The sequence below is a fragment of the Paramisgurnus dabryanus genome, chromosome 3, assembly GCF_030506205.2.
Source record: "Paramisgurnus dabryanus chromosome 3, PD_genome_1.1, whole genome shotgun sequence".
Classification (NCBI taxonomy): domain Eukaryota; kingdom Metazoa; phylum Chordata; class Actinopteri; order Cypriniformes; family Cobitidae; genus Paramisgurnus; species Paramisgurnus dabryanus.
In genome coordinates, this window is record NC_133339.1 from 34,320,992 (window position 1) to 34,343,864 (window position 22,873).

The 22,873-nt window shown below is 36.4% G+C and overlaps 1 protein-coding gene across 1 annotated transcript in view; it reads left to right on the top strand.

The window, feature by feature from the left end:
* Positions 1–13,338: 13,338 nt before the first annotated feature.
* The window catches only part of card11 (caspase recruitment domain family, member 11), a 33,116-nt gene continuing 23,581 nt past the window's right edge, over positions 13,339–22,873 (top strand). Inside the window, exon 1 of the mRNA XM_065261698.1 lies at positions 13,339–13,479. The gene's annotated coding sequence lies outside the window, so the exon portion shown is untranslated. The remainder of the gene's footprint in view (positions 13,480–22,873) is intronic.

The window sequence follows — 22,873 nt, forward strand, 5'->3', positions numbered from 1 at the left end:
TGCACTTTAATGGTTTTATTATTTTATTAAGGGAACAGTTGGTTATCAAAAATTGGATTCCCCTTTCAGCTTACTTTGATTGTAGGAGAGAACATCATCTTCCAGGAAGTAACAATTTATGTTTCGGTAAAACACCATAAAATTGAGCAAATTTTGACAGTGAATTGTATGAATATGTGTTGTCTCACTTTAAATTAATTCATCCTGTTAGATGAAATGACAGGAGTTGTATCATATAAAAAAAATAATAAGTTTTACTATCAATGTATTCAATCTCTTAACTGAGCAATGACTAACTAGTATATACACAGTATCTTATCTTTCTTTCCATCCTGTTACATGTCTTTCCATTGCGTAAATATAAAAGCAGTAATTAAATCTGACCAGCACATATTTATTAAAATCTGACGTCCCTATAAAAAAAATACATTCTTAAATAACAATACAGGCATATACTGAGTAACAGAAATGACCCTTATTACAATGACACCTGGTAAGAACTGTAAAATGAACAATGATCGTATTTAACCAGAACTTAATTCCCATCTTCATGCAAACGTAGGATCCCATCTTACTGATGTATTAATTTTAAATTGATGTATTAATATTAATTATCCTGATCAACCATGCACTTGATTCAAATAAAAGTGAGCCAAGGATACAAAGTATTTTTAACTCGAGTAAATGGTTTTAAAAGCTACAATGGCGATTCATCTTTCCTTTGCTCTTCACAGACTAACATCCAGCTTAGGTTTCACATCCCCTTGTGACTGCTTTAGATAAATCAATTGTATTTAAGTAATGCGATAATAGAGAATTGCTCGTCCTTCTGCTTGCCGTGTGAGTAGATTATTGCGATGAGAAGGACGAGGCCGGCTCTGTCTTTTATGAGACTCGGACCATATTAGGATTGAAGGACATGACCTTTTCATGGCTCACTCAATCCGGTCTAACGCATTAAATGCCAGTGGACTTATAAGAGAGGCCACTTTGACTAAGTGCCACTTGATTGGAAATGAGACTTAATTACAAATAGCTCTGCTAATGAACTCTCATTCGTGAACTTTGAATGGTGATTGCACCGTTAAATAACTGTTAAATGAATAGTTCACTTGATAAATTCATATTCTGTCATTGTAATTACTTTCATGTATGCATTTAAAAGAAACCGCATACATGTTCAGATTTACTATGATTAAACTTTGATAATTTGGTTTCCTGCATGAGCTCCACCCGAATGTGTCAGACAACTCAACATGTCAAAGCGTATGTATTAACTGCCAAGCCATGGCACAATCGCATTGTTCAATTCTCTTAGTTATATTTCTGCCAAGCTATGGTGCCATTTACTGATGTATGGCAAGTCTAAAAGGACACATTTGAAAATACTAACCTCTGCGGGTCAGATCTGTGTGCGCGTGCCTGCATGATCTACAGTCCTTTAAGACTCTAATGAGTACACGGCTCATGTCCACATCTTCCCCACACCCGCGTACTGCGTAAGAAGAAGACACTGTACTATTGCTGTCAATAACAAAATCATTTGTTACCGTTTTCAGGCTCATTGCTGTGTTTGCTCAGCGGTTGGGATGGATTCATAGTCAAACAACTGTATTAATAGATGTGAGGGAACACCACCAGCAGACGAAAATGGAAAAAGTAGCATACAGCATGAAGTTAAAACAACTTGATTTTGCAAGTCAATGCAACCTACTATTTTAAGTTTTGATCTGTGATAGGTGACATAACTTATAGAAACAAGTTGAAATTGTTAACGTAATTTGTATGCAGTGGCTTTCAATCTTGGTCCTAGGGGCCTACTGCTCTGCACATTTTGTATGTCTCTCTTATCTGACGGACTCAGTTCAATTTAATGAGATCTCTGCTAATGAGCTGATGATATGAATCAGCTGTGTTTAATAAGGGAGACATACAAAATGTGCAGACCAGTGGCGATCCAGGACCAGGACTGAGAACCACTGAGTTAAAGTAACAAATGCTGCAAAAAGAGACTGAATAACAAATAGTTTTTAGAAACTTAAAGGGGACAGAAAATGAAAAACCATTTTTACCTTGTCTTTGTTGAATAATGGTAGTCTACCCGCATTCACGAACATACAAAAAGTGCTAGACATGCTAAACATCTCAGTCTCATAGAAATTCCTCTTTTAGAAATGTCAGCCAGAAAACGACCCAATCTGAAAAACTGATGCTTATGACATCTCAGGCATCTCAATGCCCCTCCACTTTAAAATAATTGGCTACATTTTTTGAGTGGCAGCAAAGTCAGCCAATCAGTAATGAGATTGCAAGTTAAGCCAGTAGGGGGAGCCAAATAGGTGCAAAAACACTTGTTTAAAATCCCCCACCCTAATAGAGCTATCTGAGAGAGGTTTTTAGGAAGCTTCTAAGGCTTTACAGACCCAAACAAAAAATGTTTGTCTACATGTCACATCACAGAACAAGGATATATACCCCGTTCAATCATTCTATGTCACCTTTAATAAGAACTTTAATTCATGTATAGAATTAGAAAAATAACTTTAATGTGCAAAGGGTCAAAAGGCTTGCGATTGGGTTAATCAAAGAACCATTCAATTTTAAGTTTCTTTAAAGCTCACATAACACACTCTGTTTCTACTTATCTCATGTTAATCTTGAGTACCTAGAGTAGTATTACATCCTTCATATATCCAAAGAGTCTTATCAGATTTATAAAAGACAGATTAGCTGTACCGATTCTTTCTGAATAAACCCGTCCCCCTTGAGGCGTACCGCGGGCGGAGTGAGTCACGAGCAAGCAACAAACATAAACCATTATCCCACTATCTCTGGATAACTAATATACTACATGTTCATCCCGAATACATTATGCACTTATACACCGATTTCCAACAAAACACTGACATAACCGCCTGTGACTCATGACCCGGTTGGGACCATCCCATTTTAATGAAATCCAGTTAAACAAACACACACAACTCCGCTGCTACACCGGATTAACAAACTATATCCATTGTTTCCAGAAGGATTGGTTCTTTGGAAAGAAGAACAAGCTTTAATTTCCCTCACAAACAACAACACACTTCATTTGTGATGTTGATTTCGTATCAGCTCTTGGTTGGTGTGTGCGTATACAGACTACGGGCACATCCGGGAACTTGACTGTAAATTTCGTCGCCGCTCCTTTTTGGGGGAAGACAAAGTAGACTTCTCATAGACTTCCATACAAAATAGCGGAACAAAGCAACGTTTGTACACAGCCGGCAGCATAAATAACTTAAGAAATCACTCAGATTAAACATGTTGAGTAATTATCTGTCCACTGTGCCTGCCATAGAGAGCGAAAGATAATTTGGTCAATATAAAAACATGTCCCTTACATTCTCACACCGTCAAATTTGTGTAACAACGCTACCCACTAATTGACATTTCTCGACGGAAAAGTGCACTCAGTACTCTAAATATAAAGACATAATATATAAATACGAAGTAACTTTCAAATACAAAGTAAAATCATTCACTGTCTTTCCTGTTGACCCGATGAGGTACGAGTAAATGTCCAGGTAAGACACCTCTGGCCAATGGGGAGCGTTGCTACACAAATTTGACGCTGTGAGAATGAAAGGGATTTAGGCATGTTTTTATATTGACCAAATTAATGGTGTTAATGTATCTTTTGCGCTCTATGGCAGGCAGGGTGGACAGATAACTACTCAACATGTTTAATCTGAGTGATTTCTTAAGTTATTTACGTCTGCCGGGTGTGTTTGAACGTTGCTTTGTTCCGCTATTTTGTATGGAAGTCTATTGGAAGTCTAGTTTGTTTTCCCCCAAAAGTGGGCGTGAACCTGTTCAGAGACATTCTATGACGTTGCGCCAGTTGTGTGTATGCTATTCCGTTTTAAATGTCCATATAAGGACTTCCACTGTACTTCTAAAACCGATCCACCTTATTCTTGATGTAAATGCAGGCGCCGCCATCTTTGAGCTCATATGGGTAAATGGTGGACCTATTGAGCGGGATACAAGTCTGCCATTTTGACTGGCATTTTAATGCTTATTATGAAATCCAGGAAGACCAGCATAATTTGTGCAGTTAGGGTTTGCCATAATAGCAGAGTAAATCTCTACAAAACATTTGTTTTAAGCATAAAACATGCACAAGAACTGAATGTGTATGTGGCGCATGTGCATCTATTAACTGTATCCACACATCCATCCAGTAAAACCTTTCATAGAAACTGACAGTGAACAATAACTACAAAAATTATTCAAAAACAAATAATATTATGCTGATAAAAATATGCTGATTTAGCTGGTTTATTTATTCTGCTTCTATATAATATTACAAAAGTTAGATTACAATACAGAATATATACGACATAAACTGCTTATTAGTTAATGTTTATAGTTTGTGAAGTGTCTGCGTACTTTTGTTATGTTTTTTAAAAAAAATTAAATAAGCAAATCATTATATAAGCTCATGTCTTATCTACTGCATAATAATATTTCCATAAAACGAAAACAATACTGAAAACATGTAATAGTAGTTTAATATGTTTATTATGGTTTGTTTAAATAACTTAGTGTGTTGAATGAGAAGCATAAGTTACTACTGCTGTCGGATCGTGTGAAGCTTGATGTGTCGGCATAAAAACTCAAACATGTCGATTAAAAATTGCTGTTTAAAAAAATCTCACACCAGAGGGATAGTTGTGACATTTTAAAGCATCACCTGAAAAGGTTAAAAACAAGAAGTTGTATATTCCTGGTATGTCTATGTGCTTTTATATTTGCGCATTGAAGACCCGTCACCCCCGGAACAACATGAAACGATTGAATATATCTTCATATGATGTATCAGGAGGACACTTCTTAATTTCATCCTCACACTGGCTCATACATAAAATTATGACCATAATCATCATGGAAAATGCCGGTTCTTGTTCAGTGACAATACGCGCTGGAATTAGCGCCCATAATTCATGCAAAGCTTCATGGGGCATAGGAATAGTGTTGATAAAAGAAATAAAGCAAGATTGTTAAGTAAGATTGTTACTTTCTGAAACTTGTTTGAACCCTGTCGAAGTGCATTCAGCATAGAAATACAAACTTCCAAGTGTTTTTTGAAGCACCCTTTAAAGGTGCAATTTGTAAGATATTTGCAGTAAAATCTCCAAAAACCACTAGGCCAGTGTTATATATTTTGTCCAGCTGATTACTATCAATATCTGTTATGTTTTCAACTACTTGTAAATCATGAGAAAATTTCCATTTAAAACATTGTTACGGGTCAGTGCAGTCTCCTGTCAATGACGTTATGTGACCCTTTGTCACCGCCTTTACTGACGTAAACCACATGACAACAGTGGTCAAGCTCGAAAAAATAAAATGGGGGCCAAGGTAGCGGCTGGAGCACAAGTTTAGTGAAAATAATTTTCACTTTTTAAGCATTTTAATTGCATTTCTAGCGAGAAATTAGTATTGTAGTTTTCAAATATGTGTTAGTTATCACAAAGGCGCTCTCTGTTTATATTTCAAACACGCTGCCTTTGAAGTGCGTCGGAAAGCCTTTCTCTGAGCGGCATTCAGGCCTCCGAGGCTGAAGTCATTTCCTCAAGAGGCAGCGAGGCAACAAGTCCTCACTGCCTTGAGTTTTCGGACGCAGCGAGCCAGTGTTGTGGACAAATGCGGAACTATGCGATAGCGCCTGTCGGGCTACGCGCTTGCCGCGGACGATATGCACATCAAAAGGTATTGTACAGCAATATAAATGGTCATTTTAAGACACTTCACAATAAGATTTGTACTGTCAATACATTATGTCAAAAATCATTGTAGATTGTAAGTTGAAAACTTAATTCTGTGCTGTGTTTATCATCGAATTTGGACTAATACTGTAATATCAATATGACTAACAATTTCGTTTTGAACATCACATATAAACTTACATAATGAAAGAAACGATGTCATCAAACGCAACATAAGACTTGATTACCTTATCCATCAACGTGATTTCTCGTTCTCGTCTGATTGATGGCCATCAGCGGTTGAGTTAAAGGAATAGTCTACTCATTTTCAATATTAAAATATGTTATTACCTTAACTAAGAACTGTTGAATCATCCCTCTATCATCTGTGTGTGTGCACGTAAGCGCTGGAGCGCGCTGCGACGCTACGATAGCATTTAGCTTAGCCCCATTCATTCAATGGTACCATTTAGAGATAAAGTTAGAAGTGACCAAACACATCAACATTTTTCCTATTTAAGACGAGTAGTTATACGAGCAAGTTTGGTGGTACAAAATAAAACATAGCGCTTTTCTAAGCGGATTTAAAAGAGTAACTATATTTTATGGCGTAATAGCACTTTTGGGAGTACTTCGACTTGGCGCAGTAACACCCTCCCTCTCCCATTATGAGAGGGAGAAGGGGAGCGGACTTTTCAGGCGAGTCGAAGTACTGCCAAAAGTGCTATTACGCCATAAAATATAGTTACTCTTTTAAATCCGCTTAGAAAAGCGCTACGTTTTATTTTGTACCACCAAACTTGCTCGTATAACTACTCGTCTTAAATAGGAAAAACGTTGATGTGTTTGGTCACTTCTAACTTTATCTCTAAATGGCAGCATTGAATGAATGGGGCTAAGCTAAATGCTATCGTAGCGTCGCAGCGCGCTCCAGCGCTTACGTGCACACACACAGATGATAGAGGGATGATTCAACAGTTCTTAGTTAAGGTAATAACATATTTTAATATTGAAAATGAGTAGACTATTCCTTTAAAGACTACAAATCTAGCGGCCGGATAAATACAAATTGTATCTTTAACTTTAACCCTCCCCCCCTTTAAAGAACCATTTTTTCTTATCTTTTTCTAATCTAAAAAACCTTTTTCACTACAAAGAAGCTTTTATAAAACAGAAAGGTTCTTTGGATGTTAATGCTTCTTTATGGAATCATCCAGCAAAAAATGGTTCTTCTATATAGCATCGAGAAGCACATTTTTAAGAGTGTATGCAGGGTCTACAAACAATAATTTCACCTGTGTTCGTGGATTATTAATCATTTAGCTTTCTTTGCATTCAAGGAACAGTTCATCCAAAATGAATATAACTTACCAATGCAGTTTCAAGTTTTATTTCTGTAGAAAAGTAGAATTAGAGTTGTTAACCAGCTCTTGTGGCACAATTGAAAGTGAAAAATTGCCTTTAATATGTCACTCACACCAAACTATTGTACAGTATAGATCGTTTCATCGGATCCATGTGCGGTGACGCGATACGTGTCTGGTTCGAACTTTACTTCCGGTTTCAGTTTTTTAATGGTCTGACTATTTGCTAAACAGAACTCTTGAACAAACACCTCGTTGAAAATAACAAATGTTATGGTTTCCTATGTAATCTACGTGTTGTTTATTTTGCTTGTTATTTAAATAAACTACGTTTAAAGTACTTTGTTGTATTTATTCTTAGCGGAGTTTACCGGAAGTTATGTGTTGACGATGGATGCTGCTTGTTTATGTTGTTACTACTGAAACCGTCTATATACCTGTAATAGAGTGCTTATGTCATTTGGACAGTTTCTGGCTAATATGCAGTATTCCTCTTTAATATTTTCCTCAAACCATTATTATTTGAGAATTTAAAGATGGCTAACATGAGCAAGCTATCGCAAGCTGCTGTCCTTACATGTTTGCATCCTCATCATGCAGAGCTGATCGATTTTCCCACTTGAGGAAAATGATGACACATTTAGGGCCAGGGACCATTATTGCTCTCTGTAATGGAGAATTTCTTTTATTATGTAAGTTACATCATGTCTGTTATAGTGATGTTATGATCACAACAAATATGATTACTGCATATTCCCCTGAAATTTGATGGGGAAGTTGTAATGGTTTTGCCTGCTAAATGTGATATCAGTATTCATCACACTGATTCACCAAGGACAGCCCCATCTGTTTATGGGAAAAGCTGAATTTAAATTTTTTCTTCTGTAGTAGAAAATACATGAATTGGTACGGTTTCCTGTTAGGAAAATATACACATTAATCTTTAGAAACATTAAGTCATGTGACTAATGATTGGGGGTGTTATTTTTCATGATAAATATATTTGACTAATACATAATTTCACTGCGGGTGATCAAAAGGATGCTTCCTCATATGAATAAAAATGTGCTGGCTTTGAATAAACTATGCAAAGAGCTCACATACACTTTGAGATGGGGATTTTGTGGAATTATTTTTATGGGTGGACAAGTTGCATGTAGAACCTGAAAGCAGATTTGTAGTCTGCAGGCGGTCATGGACAGTAAAATTCACAATGTTTTTGATGTTTTGAGATAAAAGTGTACAGTGTACTAAAACAAATTGTAACCTTCAGAAATCAAAACTTGCTCTTCAGTCCAAACAACCATCTACTAAAACCGAACTTCAAAAAATTACATTGCACAAGACAGCACTTGAAAAAATGAGAAACAAGCAGCCCACATTTCACAAAGAGGTGGTTTTGTTGCAAATCATAGAAGACAATGTTGTGCACCTTTTTATCTTCTGGGTTTAAAATCTACTTTGTGTCAACCTCACAGGTTGTGACATGGCACTGTCGTAGTATATCAATGGCGTGTCAGTGACTTTATTCATAAAACTATGTGTTCTTATCCAATGAAAAGTTGTTATGCTTAATTATTCATGACAGCACATATAGTGGCCGTTTCTCAGGTCGCATTGGTAGGCTGCGTTCGTCATCATCACGGCCTAATTTCAGAATATTAAAGCAACACTATGTAGTTTTTTTTACCTTTAAATAATGTCTTTAAAAAAATTATTTCAGTGATAGAACAACTTTTAACTGGACAAATTGTTCTGTTGCTGCAACCTGAGCAGCCTCCTAGCTGCTACAAGCACACTCTGAAAGTGGCGGTGGAGGGTAGTAAACACAGCCCCACCCCTCCCCCTGCCTGCAGAAGAGTGTCTGATACCAGGCACTGTTGCACTTTTCAACCACATGGGGGAGCTGTAAGTCATTTTTACATGGAAACTACATAGTGTTGCTTTAACGGGGCAATGAATCTGTCGATTTTATTGTTTTATACTGATGTCTGAGGTCTACTTATGATTTTTTATGTTTTTTTTACATTCAAAAACATCAAAAGTAATAAGTAATAGGCTATTTTGTAACATGGATTAGTGGGTCTCGAAGAATTGGTTCGTTTGAAGGGGCGGACCGCATTGAAGACCTGGACCTAAATGCCCACTGCTATTATTGGATAGCTTCATTCCCCGTCATTACATGTGGGGAATTTTTTTTAAAACATTAATGTGTAAAAATAGCAGGCGAACACATATACACTCACCTAAAGGATTATTAGGAACACCATACTAATACTGTTTTTGACCCCCTTTTGCCTTTAGAAGTGTCTTAATTCTACGTGGCATTGATTTAACAAGGTGCTGAAAGCATTCTTTAGAAATGTTGGCCCATATTGATAGGATAGCATTTTGCAGTTGATGGAGATTTGTGGGATGCACATCCAGGGCACGAAGCTCCCATTCTACCACATCCCAAAGATGCTCTGTTGGGTTAAGATCTGGTGACTGTGGGGGCCACTTTAGTATAGTGAACTCATTGTCACGTTAAAAAAAAAACAATTTGAAATTATTTGAGCTTTGTGACATGGTGCATTATCCTACTGGAAGTAGCCATCAGAGGATGGGTACATGGTGGTCATAAAGGGATGGACATGGTCAGAAACAATACTCAGGTAGGCCGTGGCATTTAAACGATGCCCAATTGGCACTAAGGGGCCTAAAGTGTGCAAAGAAAACATCCCCCACACCATTACACCACAACCACCAGCCTGCACAGTGGTTACAAGGGTTACTCCATGGGTACTCATAATAGATCACCGTGTCAAAATAAAAGTCTCTCAGGAAAATTTTTCTTAAAGTCATTTTGGTTACATTTGGCAATCTTTAAAGACATGATTGGATCATCAAGACTAATGGTCATTCTAGTTGTCAATCATTTTGGTGATATGTTTACGTAAGGGTGTCGTATGTGCTCGTCCCTACTAGGTTCGCTTTTTGCACAGGTGTATGTGTGGTGAGCTATGGTTTCAACCAACATTGAAGCTCACATTCTCACCATGGCCTCTGAAGAAGAAACAAAACCAGAGTGTTTTTGAGAGAATATTTCACACGCTGACATGCTCTAAAAGCATGTACTCTCAAACTGGCGTAATAATCAAAGACTTTGCTGATGTAACATGGCTGCAGCAGGCGTAGTGATATAACGCACTGCCCAAAAGTAGTCCCCTGCTATTGAAAATACCAAGGGGACTATTTTCGAGCAGTGCGTAATATCACTATGCCTGCTGCAGCCATGTAACATCATTATTATTACACCAGAATGAGAGTATAGTTCCTAGCCATGTCTGCCTAGAAAATTGCAACTTTTAATTTTCCGTCGGTCTTAGTACACAGTGTAACTACAGAAGATAAATAGGAAAAATATCGAAACACGGTTATTTTCTTGCGGAATGGTAATGGTCAAATCAGATTCAATGAATTGTGCTAAGCTATGCTAAAAGTGCTAGTTCCAGACACGGAGATCAGCTGAATGTATTTCAAAACAGTAAGAATCAAATGTTTAACTCTAGGGGAGCTGGAAAATGAGCATATTTTCAAAAAAAGTGGAATGTCCCTTTAATAACGTATGCAGCCTTCAGATTGAGAAACACCCAGTGTGTTCCGTGCAGGCCAACGGAGGAGTTTGGCAGGGTTGCCAGATCCGCGCAACAAACCCACCTACTGGACATTTTAAATTAAAAGCATACAAATGACAATTCAGAGCCCAAAGACCAATGACTAATAAACTAAATCCTTCCATTTTCCAGAAAAAAACTGTTTTAAAGTATCCCACTTTTGAACTCCACCCATTGACTTGGCAACGCTGCAGTCTTGACAATCGCACTCGGCTCCGGTTCTGTACAGTGAAGTATAATGTGAGTGCACCCTGACACTTCATACTGTAAGATCACATAGTAATTAAAGGGGACATTTCACAAGACTTTTTTAAGATGTCAAATAAATATTTGGTGTCCCCAGAATACATATGTGAAGCTCAAAATACCATATAGATAATTTATTATAGCATGTTACAATTGCCACTTTTTAGGTGTGAGCAAATATGTGCCGTTTTGGGTGTGTCCTTTTAAATGCACATGAGTTGATCTCTGCACTAAATGGCAGTGCTGTGGTTGTATAGTGCAGATTAAGGGGAGGTATATCCCCTTCTGACATCACAAGGGGAGCCAAATTTCACTGACCTACTTTTCACATGCTTGCAGAGAAAGAATTATAAATCCTAAGTTACTGGGTTGATCTTATTTACATTTTCTAGGTTGGTACAGGTAGAAGCAACTTAATCATAGCACTTATAGCACTTAATCATGAAAAGAGTCAGATTTTCATGAAATGTCCCCTTTAAGAGAGGCGTTCATGGGTTGCCAATATTTGTTTCCGTGGTGTAAGATTCATGATTTTTTCTGTGATGCATGGCTGGATTCAGTTTGGCTGCGAGCAAGTAATTGGCCATCAAGGTCGACTTTGATCACAACTTCTATGAATTTTGATGTCTAAATTTGATTTTGTTATTTAGTAAATGCATTTACACTACAAAAATCATGCATTTTGAAGTCTAAATTTGTTTGTTATTTAGTAAATGCATTTAGACTTCAAAATCATAAATGTTGTGTTCATCTGTAAATATTAAGGAAGATGATTTTTACTCTAGTGTAGAGTTTAAGTTTCCCATAATGAATTATGTTACATTGTGGACTCTATTCAATTTAGCAGATTATTATTCTGGAACTAAAGTGGGTTTTTACCACTGGAGGGCACAATAGTTGACTGACTTCCTTACTATGGTAACCTAACACTTTCAAGCGTCATATCCTTGTGGTTTGAATCTGATTACAGACTTTGATATGAGGTGCCATCTTTGTTACTGTGTTTTTGTACCTAATATGACAAATGATTAGCACAATTTAAAGTAGACATTAAAATATGTAGCCATCCCCACATGAATTTAAGACTTTAAGTGCACAAGGTTGTTTTACAAATTGGCTTTTTAATTTTTCTCTATAATGTGAATCTATTCATTACTAAGAACCAAAATGTTTATACACAGGAGTTTAACCTAAAAACTTTGCATCTAATCTAATGTAAGCTTTAAATCAAGGTTTATTTGTAAAGCACTGTGCACAATGCACATTTTCACAGCTGTGAATTAATTTATAAGGTTTGCTCTCATTGCAGCTTTATTTAGAGTAAATGTAAATTATTATTGTAGTAATTTCAGTCTAAAGTAAGACAAGAATATCTCTGGAACCACAGTGTAACATTTAAATAACTGTTGCCATAAACAAATGTTTTAGGGAATGTATTTGCATGTTCTGTGCCAGTGACTTCAAGTTGAAACTATTTGTCAGAACCTGGAGTGAGAAATATTTCCCCAAGCAAGTCAAAATGTAACACCACAGTTTGTAAGGCATTCCTAATTCTGTGTAATAGCTATACCTTTATAAAATTTTCATGGAAATTCAACATAATTTTGCATATTGCTTTGTAATTTGCAATTATTTGTCATCTATCATACTGTACCAGATTTTATCAAATCTATTTTAGGACAAGTCAGTTATTTTTACACCTTTTATGTGAGTTAAGGTGAACCATAGCTAGCAGGCTAATTGCAGGTCAATCAAAACGATCACAAAGTTTTTGATATGTGAGGTTAATGACATTATTCAATGTAAAAAAACAAACTAACAGATGACTACACATAATGTATGGTCAAATCTTAATAATGGAATATGATTAGCCTATACAACAAAATTAAATGCGGTATTGGTTAAGGACATTTTTCCTAATATTTTTATGTTTCTGTATTCTGCCTGTACTTAAATTAGATATGCATAATTTATTATTTATTTGGGTACAGATAGACTGCACCAATTGCTTTTGCTTTCTTTTGTGAAGCATATAAGAAACCATTGTGAGGAAGAGAGTTTGATAAAATTATTTTAAATAGTATTGTGGTTTACGGAAGAAAACTGCTTTTTTATTTATTTATCACTTGATCTGAGTTTGTATATAATATGTTTCACTTTTATGTTAGTTATATACTTTATAGTTTACTTTAAACGTATGTTTTACTTCAATGACACGTTTCATTGTCTTATATAAAGTATTGCTATTTGTTCGCCGTCATGCGTTTAAATTGCAGTTGTTCAAAAACCCCGCCCACTTTTGCTCAATTTGATTGACAGCTGAAATGAAGCTGGTGCAGGTGAAATGATACAGCTAGTTCTGCGAGTTCTTGCGACAGAGTTCAGCTGTTTAAAACACTGACGACTTCAACAAACAAGAATGGATCCGTCATATTAACCGGTACACAAGATCTTCAACAGGTAAATCACTTTTTTTAAGAAACGGAAGAACATGATACTATTAAAGTAAGATGAACGTTTCTGTGTAACTGAAAAGACGACAGGGTTGATCGCAAAACGTCGACACACCTCGCGCGTCGGACATGAGCTGGGAATTGATTTGTATCTTGTTTATGTTTTTAAAAAAGATTTAATGGTGCTTTTATTACATTTAATGAAATATAGTAAAGTATACACACACAGTAGCCTATATATGTCAGGATTTAAGTACAAGTAAGAATACAGTAAAACTTGTTTTTATATTTTGAAGTATAGTTTAGTATGGCTGTACAGCACATTGTTCAACTGTTGCTGTTGGTTTTACTGCGCTTTATAAACAAAATTTGATCTGATGTTTTGTTTAATAAGACTCATGATGGAGTTTTCGATGCGCGCGCGCACGCAAGAGATAAGTGATCTGACGCGCATTTTTAACGTAGTTGACGCAAGAGTTTGGATTAAAGAGGGATGAAGATTAGTTTATGATTCTTGGCAGAAATAAAGTAGTAATGTTTTGCTATACTCATTCATCCTGCCTTACGTTTCAATAAGCAAATCATAAGATTGAATAAGTTTAACCTTATGGTTTATAAATTGACTATAAACTGAATGTCTGGTGCCTTATTAAAATGAATGATGGAAACACATGAAAAACTGTACACAGTACTACCACAGTAATATAACACCATTAAAACACCAGAAACAGGAAATTTTGATTGCATTAAACAGCACAGGTTAAGACAAGTTTAAAGATCAAGTTTAAGGATAACTTAAGTAGGAAGAATGTATATCAATGTGTGCCTCAGGGCTGTTTATTATAATATTACAGCACAACTGTCTATCCAGATGTCTCTTTTAGTCTTTCAATGCTGTCTTTGGTTGTCTGGTTCAGTTTTATTTAAATTGTGAATGTAGTTAGATCCATATTATTCTGTGTATCCCACATCCAGCCTACTTGGTAGATGTACACATAGGTTAGGTTCCCTAATGTGATGATGCCATGTGACCATTCAGAGATAAAAAAGAGAAAGATTCACTATGAATGTTCTCCAGGTGTCCTATTTTTATGTCCGTTTTTCCTAACAAATGAAACAGCGTGCCATGGCATGTATTCGCAAAGGCAAGGACTTGAGAGCTTTACTTGAAAAGCGTGCCCTTTTCAACCCAGCTTGCTCTACTGGAATAGTATTAGTTGGAGGATGCCTCCTGTAGGCTTGGCGTGTGCCCTACCTAGAGATGTGAGAAATATACAAGGGCAATAATGTTTTACAAAGACATTCAAAACCCTTAATTTCAACCCTTCTCCTCTCCTCCCAACTGATTAAATGTAGAATAAACACAGCGTGTGTGGATTAGCCAATGCAAATAATATAAAATCACTGCTTTGGTTTTGATTTGTTTTATGAGTGTGAGTTTAAAAACAGAAACTCTGATGTCATGATCAATTATTAATTTGATATTAATGCAGGGTATAAAAATTAAAACATGTTATGACATATATAACAGTGTATAAATATAACATGATGATTGGGTAAATGTGTTTTAAATATTACATTATGATCAGTTAATTATTAATGGTAGTTACTCTGCATTAAGAAATTGGTAAGGGACCAATATAGCAACTGTAGAAATACTTTTATTTTAATTAGTATTTGTTTTTTATGTTTATTGTGTTAAAGTTTTTGGTAACACAAAATACATACAAATGTCTCAAAATGTGGGTCCTTTTGATTATGTTGAAACGTATTATTGTCCAAGTTTGTTTTTATTGAGAAGATTAATTGGCATCAAATCATAAAATAATAACAATGTAATGAGACAATAATAAAAAATCACTCCAAATTCTTGATAGTCCAAGTACTGCAGTCATAAAATGTGAATGAGCTTATAACTTATATCTCTGGTTTCACAGACAAGGCTTAAGGCTAGTCCTAGACTAAGAAAAATGTTTGTCTCTACTAAAAAATAACTTGCACTGACAGATCATAAAATATGCCAGTGTCATTGATTTGTCCCAAGATACACACCAGTGACATCTTTTTCTAAGGCATGTTTATAAAAGAGGCTTAAACATTTACTAAGGTCTAGTCCTGACTTTAGCTAAGCATTGTCTGTGAAACTAAGCCTTAAATAACTAATAGAAGTAAAACATCAATTATTTCTTGTTTAAACTAAAATATTTTAAACTAAAATGTTTAAGGTATTGATTTATTAGACAAACAATCAATAAACAAAAATGTAGCTAGCTATACTTGTTTTAAATATACAAAGATGTGAAAAATTTATGTATTACAAAAGATAAATCTTTTATCTGTTATTCAAGATTCAAGTTTCAAGATTGAGCAACTGGCATGTGTTTAAATAATTTGATATTCAACATAAAATAAAGAGTTAACAACATGTTATCTGGACAAACTGAATATCTGAAATTCAGCCATTTATTATGATCTTCTTGGTTTTCATATCATAATTTTAAATAAGAAATGTGTATAGAGATTTACATTTCTATATACTCCACAAATACACATGATAAAGCAAACCATGTCAACCACATGCTACACCTGAGAGCAGAAATCCTTCTGTAATGTGAATCACATTGGCATCGTCCCTCACAAAGGTTGAATTGTTAGTGCTTGCTAGACTTGGTGTCTAATTCCAAGAGATTGCATCAAAGCTGGAACGTACAGATTCGCTGTTCAATTCAAAACAATGGATTTATTATTGATTTCAAACAAAGCCGCATATTCTTGTCATTGATCTGGGCAAGTAGCATTCTTTATATGTAACTGATATCTGTTAAGTCTGTCATCACATTTTAATTCGAAATGGGCTTCATGATTTAAGCCTGTTTTTTGTGTCTGTCACCGGCAGTCAATACCAAAGCATTAACAAGATTTTGCTGGGTAAATGTTGGACAGAACACATGTTTCTTAATAAATAAACAGATAGGGGTGATTTCTTGGACAGGGCTTATTCTAGCCCCAGACTAAAAGCATGCTTTAGCTGCTTTAATGTCAAAACCTTGCACTGACATAAGGGACAATCCACTTTTTTTTAAATATGCTCATTTCCAGCTCCCTTATAGTTAAACATTTGATTCTTACCGTTTTGGAATCCATTCAGCTGATCTTCAGGTCTGGCAGTACCACTTTTAGCCTAGCTTAGCATAATCAATTGAATCTGATTAGACCATTAGCATCGCGCAAAAAATAACCAAGGGGTTTTGTTATTTTTCCTATATAAAACTTGACTCTTCTGTAGTTATATCGTGCACTAAGACCGACGGAAAATGAAAAGTTGTGATTTTCTAGGCAGATATGACTAGGAACTATACTCTCATTCTGGCATAATAATCAAGGACTTTGCTGCTGTAACATGGCTGCAGCAGGCGTAGTGATATCACGCAGTGTCCGAAAATCCCCTGCTATTGAAAGTAACCAAGGGGACTATTTTCGGGCAGTGCGTAATATCACTACGCCTGCTGCCGCCATGTTATATCAGCAAAGTCCTTGATTATTACGCCACAATGAGAGTATAGTTCCTAGCCATATCTGCCTAGAAAATCGCTACTTTTAATTACTTTAAATCAGTCTTAGGACATGATGTAACTTCAGAAGAGTCAAGTTTTAGATAGGAAAAATATTGAAACTCTTTGGTTATTTTTTAGCACGATGCTAATGGTCTAATCAGATTCAATGGATTATGCTAAGCTATGCTAAAAGTGGTAACGCCAGACCCGGAGATAGGCTGAATTGATTCCAAAACGGTAAGAATCAAATGTTTAACTCTAGGGGAGCTGGAAAATGAGCTGTTTTCAAAAAAAGTGGAGTGTCCCTTTAACACTCCACTATTTTTTTCTACTAGAGTGTTTTGCTCTGATGTACATGTTTGTTGTTGGGATGTTTTGATATGTTGTTTCCTTTTCTATCGTCTATGTCCATGTTTTCTATTCCTCTTAGATTATGTACGATTGTATATCACATCTTTGTAAAGCGTCCTTGAGATTGTTGAAAGGCGCTATATAAAATAAACTTATTATTATTATAACATGTATGACTAACATTGTGTTGTCTCAAGATGCACACCAGTATAGTTTTTGTTTGTAAAAATGAATTAAATGTCCTAAAATAACTAAAGTCTAGTCCTGGATTAATCTAAACCCTGTCCGGGAAACCACCCCATATTGGGTTGTTTCAATGCAATGCTGGGTTGCTTTAACTCATGGTTGGGTTAACAACAACCCAAGGTTTATTTATAACCCAACATGTGTTCTGTCAAATGGGTTAAAAATGACCCAGCAGAATTTAGATTGTGTTTGTGTATACAATTAGATGTTTTCTGCAAAGATGAAAATCTTAGTAGGGTTTTATCTCCTTCCCTACACTGTAAAAATTGCTGGGGGGGTTTTCAACCCAGTGTTGGGTTAAATGAATCCAGAAAATGTTTATAATAAACTGAACAATTGGTTAAAACAACCCAGCATTTTGGGTTGAAACAATGCATACTGAGTGTAATTGTAGACCATGAATGTAAATATCTACATATCAAGAGAATGAACTGGTGACTAGATGTCAATCTTGTTGTTGATATCATACTTGCTGTGATGTCACTAGACATGGTATGCTTGAAATTAATTCGATTTTATCAGAGGCGAACATCCTGGATGATGACTTACATTTTCCTCACAAGTTATTACTTCAGAAGACTTATATGGTGCCTGATTCGTTTGAAGCAGCACTTTACCGGCAAGCATTTACAGTTGCTTTTAAAGCTCAACAGAACCTGTCTCTATTGTTATTGTAACTTCTTGGGAAAAAAACATTGTGTGCATTCTGCGATACATTCCTTTCGCATTCCATGACAAGTAAAAGTCATACGTCATAGGCTTGGAATGACCTCAGGTTGAGTAAATGATGACTGAGTTCACAGTATCTTTAAATAGTACCCTTTCAGGAAGTAGCGTTGTGTTGACATACCCCTACCAGAATACTAGTAGTATTTTTTTGTTGCTACAGTACACAGAAAAATGACTCATACATTAATTGAACTTACTAAAGATCTATTTATAGTTTACGCATGAGCGCCTTGCTAATTTACACTTTTACCCTTATCCTGGCGTTTAACGCTCACAGTATCAGTCAGTGGAAGGGGGCCGGTCAAGGCCCCACTTCACCCTGTTTCACTTTCACACAAAACAGCTCTGTGCAGTTCCCCTGAACTGCTCGCTTGAGGAGCAGGCCTGCAGCCCATTGGCTGATGAGTTTGCTTTTTGGTTTGTGGTTTCTTCTAAAATCGGATGGAGACGTAGGAGCACGTGGTGAGGGCTTCCGCTAGTTCGGTTTTACACAGCTTTTCAAAAGACTGCGAAGCATATGGGGTCCCACAGGGACAAATAAAGCTAAAAACGTTTTGGTGCTTTAGGGAGAATCATTAAAATTTTTGTGATACTTTGGCATGTGGAATTCATTCATTACGTATTCACAATCCAGTTAAGCCAGCTGCAAAATGCAGTGTGTTGTGCTATTTGCACACTAATTTAAATAATTGTTCCTCTTTTACAGTATGCACACACTATACTGTACTGATAGTGATTTAGTCACAAAGCTCAGCACTACTTGCCTGACGCAACTGGTGTCGCTTTGCCATTTAAGGAGTTTTTATCAAAAACTGTTTTTTATTAATCATGGCAGAAGTAAATGATAAAACGATGTGGAATTCCACAATGCAAATCGCATTCATCGATAAATTTTTGGCTGTATTTGTACCGTTACTTTATATTTGCATAACTCGTCCGTTAGCAAATTGGAAGCCACAACAAAGCAGAAACTAGATGCACAATAAGAACTATATCAGTGGGTTTCTTTTCGAAAATGCATGTGCCGTCATGTGCATTATTTGCTGTATGCACATGTCATGACGTCTGATTGTTTAAATCCTTAAGTTTTGCCACTTTCCATTCAGTATCAGTACGATGTGTTGTTTTGCCGTATTTAAATATGCGCTGCAAAATAAGTATCACTTCTGCTGTGCAACCTCAAATGTCCACTGCAGAAATTCAACTTCTCCCAAAAATGTCAAACACCTGCTCGTGAAATGAGGAAGTGCAGCGTGCTATCTTACTCACTTGCTCCGAAATAAGTCGAGAGGAAATCTGGTCAAGGTATAAGACAAGGTGGGGGCGGAGCTTACACATGTATGTGTGTGAATGTGAACCTATGCAATTGTGACGCAGCCGAGTCACGTCCTGACTCGAACATATAGCCGAAGGTGACTAATGACGGTATAATGCCGTATCTGATCTGTGGGCAGAAAGCTGTAGTATGTTTCCAGTACTCATACAAACAAAAAGGCAGTTCTCACAGCGGAGGATTGTTTTGATTGTAGGAGTCTGCAATCTTTCAAGCTTTACTCTGATGCTCACTCCCACACCTTTCTCTGATTTCCAAATATGAGTAAATGTTGTTTTTTTAAAGATCAGAACAGGATGTTGATGCTTAATGTTGTTAATGCTGGTCTATTAATGTAGCCCAGATGGAGGTAATGACCGTACATGCATCTCATGTTGGGGTCAAATAGACAACATACATAATCTCGCCCACTCTCAGCTCGAATTACTAAAGCCCAAACCAGCAGAGATGCACAAATAGAGAAGTGATTCTTGAGGGAAGAGTAAATGAAAATTCAGTCTTCATATCATGTTTCAAGTCTTGTGACTTTGTTCCGTCTGTGCAGCACAGAGAATAAAATTAAATATTGCACTATTTTCCTAGTCTTCTAAAGCCTTACAATAGCTTTAAATCTGCCAATATTTAACTTAAGTGTCTAGCTAGAGACATAGTTCAAGAGATAGTTCAACCAAAAAAATGTTTTGTTATCATTTAAGATATTTGTAATCAAGCAGGAGCACCATTGACTTCTGTAGTAGGAAAAATATTGCTTTGGTTACAATCATGGCTCAAAATATCTTACATTTTTCACAAATTTTGGGATTAAGTATACAAGTCAAAAGACATTTCTTAAATGTACTAATAAACATGAGAAAAAATTTAAAATCTCAAACTTCTGTAAAAAATGTCCTGACTAGATGTTTAACAAAAGTTTAAAAGCTTTATAGAGTTTAATTGCATAAAAGTACAAGTATTTTTTTATTACAACTTAAGCACAGTGTACATTTATTAAAACAATCCAGCTATGTTCCTTATGCACTGGTCGTTGTTCAGATGTGTCCTGTCTTGCAAATATCGGGAAATTGCCAGTCTGTTAAGCACGTGGGGGCAAAGACGTAAGTGCAGTCCTGAGAGGATCTTTGGTGCCGAGCCAGGCTTGATAGAGAGACTGGAATATGCAAAAGCTAATGTGGGCATATCAGTAGGATTGTTTGATTTAATTTGCAAAAGCCCATAGAGCGCTGAAAACAATGCTGGTATTATATAGCTTCGCAAAATATTCCCATCATAAAATACATGCAAGAAAGTTTGTCACGCGGAGCTTGCTTTAACACATTATCAAGCAGTAGCTTTTACATTTGCATCCTGTGAAAATCATGAAACATTTCTTTCATATAGAAATGTTAGAAATAACTTTGTGTTATTAAAGTGGATAAGGCATTAAAGTTTAATCTGTTTCAAACTCAACTTGACATTTCTTAGTAGTTGACTAACCATGTGATTAGAAGTGACTTATTTACACTTATACAAATTAACGTTCCAATTACAACCAAAAGGACTGATTCTGTTTGAAAACCATTTAGGGGAGAACAGAGGCAAAAGTAACGCGGGACGAAAGTAACAAAATGATTCTTTGAACCTTGATAACATTTGCATTCCAAACTATGACAGCATCTTTAGCATGCAAACCTTGACAGAGCTGACAAATATCGCGTTATTTTGTCACCGTTTTGCACGTGTAGGTCCAGAAAGTTGTTTTAAGTAAATACCTAAAGCAGTAGTTTTTTTCTTATAACGCATTGTTTCTCATTTTATGTGTTACACTACTGATCAATCTATAGGTTATTTCGTGCTCTAACACATCTTGAAGTTTGACGTTTAAATGTCAGGACTTCCTGTCGGAAAGAAAGTAACACTTCTTAGTTTTGTCCTGCTGCTAATACTGCTGCATTACGTTGAAAATGTATTTTATGCTAATTTGATTTAATTTAATTTTCAAAGTGTTAAACATGTTAAAGGTGCCCTTCCTCTGTCGTTTTTATTGTTTATTACTGTTGTAATAAACCCACATCTTGAATTCGCGTGATTTGCGTCCCTCTGAAGAGAAGTCCTGGCCGCCAATGATAGTGACACATAGTTCTAAAGTGTTTTACTCACACACACACACGCGTGTCTTTTATCATAAACCCTTTCGACGCATGTGCAGCATGAATTCGCGTCCCTCGGAAGAGAAGTCACCGGCCGCCACTGTGACACATAGGCAGGGGTTAAATTGGGATTTGTTATGTGGGGGGGCTCTGCGAGGAGGGGTACTTCGAGGGGTAACATGTTTAATACTAATGACAGCAAAGCCACTGGTGTGTTTCAATGACATTCTGGACCTCTGATAGGATTTGATAAGTTTCAGCTTTAAAGCTGTGCCAGAGGTTGACCCCAAATATTTTAAAAAGAGCGTCTGAATTTTTAAATGAGGCAAATCTATGAGTTTGACACCCTATATCCATTTGTTGCACATGTCATTATGCACAATTGAGCAAACTTTGAAGGAAGTTAAAAGAATTAACCTCCTTTAATAATTCTAGGCATAAGATACCCAAAAAGACTTAATTAAGAAGAAAAGGTACACACAGTACTCTATCAGCAACATGTCTTAAAAATTAGCCATAGAGATTCCCTCAGCAGCTAGTAGAAAATCACTATAGGTATGATTTGTGTTATCAAAATACATTATTTTATTAAACTATACAATGAGTAATATCCAGTGTTATCCAGTTAACATACTGTAATTAGGAAAGTGACATACATATTTTAATCCTTTACACGTTTCTAGTCTTCTATTAAGTCGACGTGGGCACTATTCTTACAGTACCCCTCTCTCTCTCTCTCTCCAATGTCAAATGATCCTGCGTGAGAGCGCGTTCTTGAAAAAACTGAGTTTTTTCGCTTGAGTTGCATAACTTGCACGAAGATGCGTTTAAAGGGAAAAGCGCGTGTTTTCACGGAAATTGCGCCGCCCAATTCGCGTCATTTGCATTGACTTTGTATATAATCTGCTCGCGCAAATCGTTGAACTTGCGTTGGTGAGTATGCCCCATAATGAATGGAAACACATTATTCCCTTCGCGTCAGTGCACACGCACAAGCGCAGCGGGTACACTGGCAAGAGCAGAGCGAGACCTTCAGTCTATGTGCCGGGGCTTAGCCCCGGA